Source organism: Botryllus schlosseri, chromosome 3, assembly GCF_051294905.1.
Source record: "Botryllus schlosseri isolate E-star chromosome 3, Bs_hap1, whole genome shotgun sequence".
In the NCBI taxonomy this organism is placed as follows: Eukaryota; Metazoa; Chordata; class Ascidiacea; order Stolidobranchia; family Styelidae; genus Botryllus; species Botryllus schlosseri.
In genome coordinates, this window is record NC_137238.1 from 26,522,826 (window position 1) to 26,531,774 (window position 8,949).

Consider the following 8,949-nt stretch of genomic DNA (forward strand, 5'->3'; position numbering starts at 1 on the left):
TTTCTAATTTCGGAGCAACAGTTGTCGCCTGATTGGAAATTGAAATCACCACTTTCGTGCTAATTGGAGAGAGGGAGATAGAGACAATATTTATTTTCGCCTGCTCCATCGAGATGCTTCGATGATGGATATGCGATACCCTATACTGCAACCCGTTTATTTTTCTCGTCCGTGCTATCCGTGGATGCTAAGCGCCTAGCAGGATAGCTGCGGATACCAGTTTTTTAGTCTTTGGTATGACCCGACCGAGCCCACGACCTCCCTACCGATCGAGAAGACCGACGCATCACCATATTACAGACGAAGCAACGGACAACTGAGTATCATGCATATGGCAATGTATATATTAACATTAACGCCATTGTTCACAAAATTGTGATCATATCTGTTCAATCATTACTGACTCCAGTGGAAGGTGGCAGCGGCAATCATGACTGCAATTGTAACACTTCCTTGCACATGTCCAGATCCGTTGCATCCATCTGAAAGAGAAGGTAATATTGCCTGCGATAGTTCACCTTATGGATTTACGACTCATCTGAAGCACGTGACACCACATCACACCAAATGAGACGAAGGGTCATTCAAACTTGAAAAATGCGATTCGAATGTCGCGTACTATAGGGTTACCATATTTTGGAATCGCGAAAGGAGGATGACACTGTTATCAGATCATAAAAGTTAGTTTACCGTAATCGAAAACACCTGATTTTGATATATTTACACGAAATCTTGTTGCGTTGACTAAAAAAAGTTCATCACTCAGACTCTACTCTCGAATGGCCCGCTCGAAGGTCCGCATTACGTGTTCCGCGTCATTAATGGCAATTTTCTGTTGAGGCTGTCCATTTGCCTAGCTGTCAAGGCTATGAAAGAATTTCCAAAATAAGGAGGATATTGAGGCGTCCGCCGTGGACATTTTCGATTTCCTGAAAAAAAAGGACGGATCCTCCTGACCTAAAGGATGACATATGGTAACCCTAATATATGCTGTTCAAGTATTCACCTTTATCGTATGCAATCGTTCGCTGCTAAACATTTGTCAAAATAAGTGCACTATAGTTACAAGTTCATAGCAAGTCTTGGAACAAGCTATTTAAAACTAGTTATCATACCGGAACTGCAAAGGCAAGTCCTTGTTCCTGCTACGTCGGTACACCCATCGGTTGCTGGCGGGATTCTGGGGACGCAGTCGCGTGCCTTTTCGTCTGAAAAAGTTGCCGCGCTTTTTTCAGACATTCTCGCCTCTATAGTCGAGGTGGTGAAATTAATGATTTTAAATCAGTCCTGCTGTAAGAACGCTCGCCGACAGACTGCGGTATGCTCCCGACATAAGGAACGTCAGTGAGGGGCAACATTTTCAGATTGAGTTTGGCCTAACAATTCGGTTCGAATTCCTGTACTACGCTAAGAAAATATTACTGCGATGGTTGAGAAACATGCGATGGAACCAGGAATTATTGCGATCCCTGTGAATTGCGGGCCGTGTGAAAAAGTGTAATCAAAAACTGCGAATTGCAAACGGGTTCTCACCACCGCCTTCTTGGCCAAGCGTACCGCACATGGAATCCGCATACGTACACTCTTTCAACATGCCGTCATTCACAGTTGTGCAACCGTTGCATGTGTAGCATTTCAGAGCCGAAGCTGCGAAGAAGTACAAATTATGTTCGACCGGATTGGGCTATCGTGGAAGCGGATGGGCGATCTTTGGTTGGCTTTAGCCTTGAATGGCGAATATGCGGGTGACAGACATTTTGAAATTACGATATCGGTTTCGCAATTGATGCGTCGTGGAAACGGGGTTGGATCAAAACTATGCTTCTGTTACAAAAGTGTCGAATCTGCATGAACCAGGATATGTTTCTAAATTTTTGTAAACTGCCTTATTCTTTGCTTCCCCAGCTCGCGTCACCTTCTCCTGATTGCCTACTAATTTGACCAGATGTCTCTTGAAATATTGTAACCTAGTTCATACGACCAAATAGGCCGAGAGCAGATTTATAATCAAAGAAGAGGGGTCAAAAGCAAGTAATGAACAACTCCGCATTGTAAGTTTGATTCCATAATACAAACAACATATTCCTATGAGGCATTTTTGACAGATACTATATGTAACACAAATAGACCTTCTAATATAATGCTCACCTGAAACTCCCAGTAAGATTATAATGCACATTAAAGTAACCAGCTTCATAGTGGAGATGTCAACGTTGCTCGATAAATGCGTTTATTGCGAATACTGTTCAGACGGTAGGAAAAAATTCGTGATATCGCGGAGGAAATAAAGTACAGGCACCTTCGCGCATCTGAAGTTGCACATTTTAACTGAAACGATCTATTTATGTGACACGCGGTTTTGTTTTTGTTTTATTCGCACAACTTTGGCGCTTATCGCCTATAAGGTCATTTGCGCCCAGTACATCAATTTCATTAATTTCAACGGTCTTTTACGGTCTTTTTCGTCAGATTACGGACGACTTCCATGCACGCGCTCTGCCACCATCAGTCTCTCTCGATTTTCATGCGCCCGCAACTTAGTCTTTTGATGCCATCTTTCGTGAGTTCGGCTCTCTCTTTCTCTGGGCTTTTCAAGACGCTGTATATACAGCGGGATCGGCGATGAGGAGCCCAGATAAACCTCCGACACATAGAAACATGGCAGAGCCGAGACTCGAACCAGTAACCATTGGTGTCATGACTGCAGTGTTTAACCAACTGCGCCACTCGCTTCCCTGTGACACGCGGTAATTGATTATAATTTACTAGTGCATAAATCCCTTATGCATAGTCTAACGTCGACCTCAACGCCGCCAGTCAGCGTCCGCCTTCAGCAACCGAGGAGCAATGACTGGGTGATGACTAGGGCAAGTTTTTGCAACTTCTGCAACTTTTTCTGCAGCTTCCGATAGCTTTGCAGATACTCATAATCTATGTACTATGATGTTTTGAGCTGTTTGAAGGGATTTAATAGTTTTGCAACTTTTCTCAATTATTGCGTAAAAATGTAAAGGAATGATTTAAAAACAGGCTATAAAGATAAACTATTTATAGTATGGTTCTATTCTCTTTCATTTGCATAAAAAAGAGCTATATGGTGGGTTAGCTGCATCTCACTATATGGCACAATGGCTTGCAAGCAAGAAGTTCAACTTGGTAGATCGGTAGTTCTCCAACTGAAGACCGCCGTCTTTTTAGGGTCCGTGGGACGAAGTTTTGGTATGCGACGCAACTTTCAAAAAGTCATACGAACCAGAAAAAAATTACCATTAATATAAAACTTTTAGGGATCTTATTTTCCAAATCAAACTCGAAGATAGCTAAAATTATTTCAGTTATCAGCATTAAGTAGAGTATTTGGTTCAGAGTTATTCAACTTCAGGTTCACTACATATCTTAATTATATTGTGCATATACCCATAGTATATGCCTACCCACTCATCACTTTACAGAAATAAGTCCAACTGGGTTGGTAATTATGAGGGCATTACTTAAACTTAAGTCGTTAGAATGCTTTATAATTTAGTGCAGTGGTTCTCAACCGGCGGTCCGCGGATCCCTAGGGGTCCGTAAAGTATTTTCAGGATGTCAGCGAAGCCTCTGAATTTACAATATAGTTGATAACGTAAATTGTATTTTTTAATTAGGAAAATTACGAGGCAGTTTCGCTTTATTACTATTAAAACTGTAAAACTCGCATCAACAGAATGGCCGTCTGAGATGAAATATTTTTCCGTGCAGACTTATTTCGCGCTCGGCGCGATGTAACCCCGCTTATATTTGTTGCTCTGTGTATGACTTTGATATTTCACAATTCTCTCACCAACAGCCATAATCTCCAATGCCATCAACTATCCAGTGTTTCTTAACCTTGCCTCCAGCGCCCCCCAAGGGGCGCTGGCAATTTTCAAGAGGGCGATATGGGGGGCGCTGGGCTCAGGGGGGCGATAAGGGGGCGCTGAAGAAAAATGACTTCGCCGTAGATGATGTGGTAGTAGGACATATCCTTAATGAGTATTGAGAGCAAATTAACATCCAACAAAACATGTCAAATCCCGAAATTTTTGATCGCGCTACGCGGCGATCTCTGCTACATATGTTTTCATAAATACAGTGGGTTATTATATTTCATGTAAAACGAATTGCGCGTACTTTTAGATCTCCAATTAAATCGTCAGAATATTTCTTCATCGTATCATAAAGGATGATACCATCTTGTTTTGTGGTTCACAACCTCACATGAACGTTATATAATATGAATTGCTTTGTTTGGAATACATTCATGTTAAAATTAATAACTGGGTACAGTAATTAATTCAATGTGATCAGATATATGCATCCAATTCTCAGTTGACTTACTTATAGTTACACAAAGCACTAAGACAAAATCGAATACCATGAATTTCCCCGTATTGCCAATCGCCGATGTGAATTCGGGAGGGTTGGAACCACAGGGTATGAGACCGTGCCCGATTGTTGATATAACAACTTCGATGTGACCCTGAATATACCACACACAAATATTATATTGTTTACTATTGTCGACTGGTGCTCGAGCGCGATTAAACCGCGAAATATTTCCAATACCAAAGTCCCAAAAAGACCGACTGAACTTTGACCTCTTACCAAGACCGAAACTGCTGCAACCCAAATCCCCTATCGGTTAGCTCGAAGGGTGCCCTAAATTATTTCGGTGAATGAACATAAATTAAACATCATGTTTTTACGACTCCCCCAGGGAAGAATACGCATACTTATAGAAAATAGAAATAGGCATTTCGGCGTCGGCCATTACCACGCCACGATGCACGAAGACATATGAAGTTCCGGTGAATATGGGACTCCGAGAAGTGTGTCAAAAGATTGTTAGCGAGAAAACCGTAACCGAAGAGGCTTGCCCTTATGTTGAGCGTAAACTTCGAAGTATATAAGTAGAATAGGTACTTAAATCCACTCGTGCCGAACTATCATGTCGTCGCAATCTGCTCCCCACAGGACAAATGACATCCATCAGAGAAAATTATTTGTCAGTGAGGAACTGCCAATTTTGAATCTAGTGCTTACTTTAGTTTTAAACGTTTATCAGTTTCAATAACTTCTGACTATATAGCGGGCAATAGGTAACAAAATAACATGTAACGATTTAATTGCACCAACGGGCACGCCCGAATATGTTAAATTATTAATTACGTGGCCTTCATTTTCCAATACAACAGCTAATTCAGCGCTACTGGTAAATATGATTACGTGGGCTGAGAGGATAAAAAGTTTATAGTGACAGATATATGCAATTACAACCTATTTCATTCATGCATGATAGAAAATTTTGGCTCTATCACGCGACGAGGTTCTTGGGGGCCAAGCCCTCATGAGTTTGGTTTATCACGCTTTGGGTGCCCAAGACAATCGTTTTTAAGGGGGCTGACGAAGTGCTGTTACGGCCCTCCCTCTCACCCATTGTCTTTATTACACTCCTTACAATATGAGGTGGGGGGCGCTGGAGCACGATAATGTTTGAAAGGGGGCGCTGGAGGAAAAAACGTTAAATCCGTTGGGATAGCCAGCATTCCGGTTGCACTTTTTAATATTTTGTGATATTTTTGTGCCTAAAAAAGTTTGAAAACCACTGATTTAGAGTCTTAATAAAAGAACGCTAAAATGTATCATGTTTAACATTGTTTCGAATCATAACAGCTAATGGATATTTTTTTAAATTAATCGTCACTTTCTCATTACCTAATATCAACACATTCATTGAGCATCAGTTATCAATAATATAATTTAGAAATACAATTAAAATATGCTGGAGAATATAGCTAAATTTTTCACTCGGCCCGCCAACCCATTTATTTTTCTCATTTGGCCCGCGCAGGAAAATAATTGCCCACCCCTGCCCTAGAATATGAATGTCAAATCGGCGAATACTCCATTGGTGTGACAGCTGTGTATCGTACTGCTACCTTACTAGCCACCGGCGTTATTAACATGGATAAAGTAACCAAATATAAGTCAGGATGTAACTGACTATACATAACTATACAGCTGAATGCCTATGGTTTCCATGCTTACCTGATTAGATAGCTATATACACTACGCAACGCAAGCTACGACCTTTTGATATAATTCCCCATGACAGTTGGACAACAGTCACGGCGTTCCGAGTCACAAGTCTTTTTCTGATTTTAACGTTCAACCTTACTCAATTCGAGTCATGTTTACATTATATCGGACCGAATTCGAGTAATTTTACGATCTGTCGCGCCCAATTCCAAATCAAAACTTTCAGTCACGAATCATCAACGGGTCATGTTTTACCATCAAGTCCAAGTTCATACCAAACATCGTAGTAAACAAACAGAAGTCACTTTCATGCACTAGAAATTTAGAATCCTGTCCTGATCTGGATACGGCAGTCGGACAAACAAGTGAATACAATACTGTCTGGGAAAATTTGCCGGATACCTGTCTGGTTAGAATCCAAAATCCTGATCCTATATCACTAGTCCACGCCGTCATAGGACACTGTGTTATTACCATTGCAATCAAATACGACATATCAAGCACAAAAATCCAGAAAGATATAATGGAAACGTAAATAATATGAACCTAATTACTGCACGACAAATATTGCTCCTTTGACATCAAAGCGCTTGTGCAATCAAATACAAATCACGCTCGTTTACTGGACTTGGAAGATCGATTAAGGCGTCATTAATCAGAAGCACTGGCGTAAATCGAAATTGGATAAGGGTGACAATCTGTGGTAGCTACTATGATCAAAATGTGTACATCTGGCATTTTCTCCCGCGATTCAATAACGACGTTGTTATAAACCCGCCACGCAACTCACGAATATCTAAGTATCACGTGTACGACGGCAAGTGGCATGGCTAGTAATCTTGCGTGCTGGCACTACTTACTGAAGTGTTTTTTAAAATTATTTTAAACTGCTTCCACACCTCTACCAGAACAGCTTCTAGGTAAAGTTGCCTACTTGTTACACATTGGAATTGAAAACAGTAGAGAGTAGTTTGCCACGAGTTTCAATCAGTATTTCGAGTGAAATTGTCACAAGAACGCATGCGAAAGCGCATGTATCACGGAATATATTTTTAAAGATTGCACATATTTGCGGTATCATTTATTGAGAAGATACAGATTGCTATGGTAACATCAACAATCCCCGACTAGCTTTTAGGATTAAGCGACCCCACGACTTATCTTTCACGTGTCTTGCTACCTATGCGTGTAATTGAGCAGAAATTCAAGGCGTTATTGTTACTTCTACTTGAGTAGCAATGTTGACTACTTTGACCGCCTGCCGTCACTTCGACAACAACCATCATAATCAAGGCATCGTAGGAGGAAACGTACACATCAGCATCAGACGTCTAACGAAGTACCTCCACCTTTTATAATAAAGAAAGGTTGTAACCAAGACACAGGGTTCCGGGTCACAGGGAGTAGTGGCTGTGAATTCAGAGTCGGAGTCTCTTTTTATTACGCCTTGTAGTATGAGTCGGAGTCATGAAAACTATAGTGGCTGGAGTCGGATTTTGTGAAATTGACTAGTGGCGACAGTGTGTGTGCTTGTAATCAGTATAGCGTGTAATGAGAAAATTAGTAAGTTACATCTCTATATTAGCTGCTGACTCATACACAAGAGCTAAACATTGATTTTTTTATCTACATTATAATTATACAGGATTAGATATATGTTATCGTTGAATAACGATTCATACATATTAGGGTATGAGAGAGTTCATGTTATAAAAACCTATATAAAAATATGAAAAAGGACGGACATTTAGAAAGGCATTCTTTCATGTTAATTGCAAATTGCTTTCTGTGCCGCAATGAAATAATTTTGCATGCCATCGGTAATCATATATCATCAGGTATTTTTTACCGACCGAATGTAAAGATTTTTCGTCAGCACTGTCTAAGTATTGAAAAAAAGTGGCACCTAACTAAATATAGTTCTGTGTCTATCTCAGTACTGACGCGGTGATTTCACAATTTAAATGAACGTAGTAATTCGCGCTTTAGAGAATACCATATCCTCTCAAATTTCCGCTGCTAGTATAACATACAGTCAGGGCCGTAACAGCACTTCGCCAGGCCCCCCAAAACGTTGGTCTTGCCCCCCCTCCCATATGTTGATGAGCCGAACTTCTGGGGGGCTTCGCCACCAGACCCCCCTCAGGCCATTCGCTAATTACCGCTACTTACTTATCCTCTACATTGGGGGCCGTTTAGTGGGTTAGCTTTTCTCGCCTAAACGCGCGAAGCACAAAAATTTTCTATAATTCATGATTCAATCAGTCAATATGATCGGGAATTGAATATATGTTGCTATCAATTTTATCCTCTCTCTGCTCACCTAATCAGATTTACAGGTAGAGCTGAGTGATGTGTGTTTGAAAAGGTAGGACCCCGCAATATTATAATGAAACATCTCCAGGTGTGTACCCGTTGGCAGGGACGAAACAGCACTTCGTCAGACCACGCAAAAAATCTTGGGTCTTGGGCTCCTATAGGGCGATAAACCTACCCCCCATGACCTTGTTCGCTTTTGCCACGAAATGAGCTATACTGCCTAGGGAGCAAGCGCTAAGCGCGAAAATTTTCGAAAATTCATGATAAAATCGGCCAATAAGATCAGGAATTGCATATATATTGCTATCAACTTCTTGTCCTCTCTGCTCACGTAATCATACCGGTAGAGCTGAGTGAAGTGTCTTGGAAACTGTAGTGCCCTTTGGTATGACTACTCAACATGATGTTATTTCGTAACCTCCTGTCTGCTATTTAAAAAAATATATAGAATCGCCATGACGTAGGCTACGAAACTGAAAGATGCACACGATTTCACATTGGTATTTCTTCACTGACATATAATTTTTCCCTGCAGGATGGTATTTGTCTTGTGAGGTTCAGATTGCCGAG

The 8,949-nt window shown here is 41.0% G+C and overlaps 1 long non-coding RNA gene across 1 annotated transcript; it reads right to left on the reverse strand.

Moving 5' to 3' along the window:
• Positions 1-308: 308 nt before the first annotated feature.
• On the reverse strand, positions 309-1,187 carry LOC145435350 (uncharacterized). Its single transcript, XR_013913823.1, has 2 exons — positions 1,116-1,187; positions 309-482 (listed from the first exon to the last, which is right to left on the reverse strand). It is a non-coding gene; the product is annotated as an uncharacterized LOC145435350 (long non-coding RNA).
• Between the last annotated feature and the right edge of the window lie 7,762 nt (positions 1,188-8,949).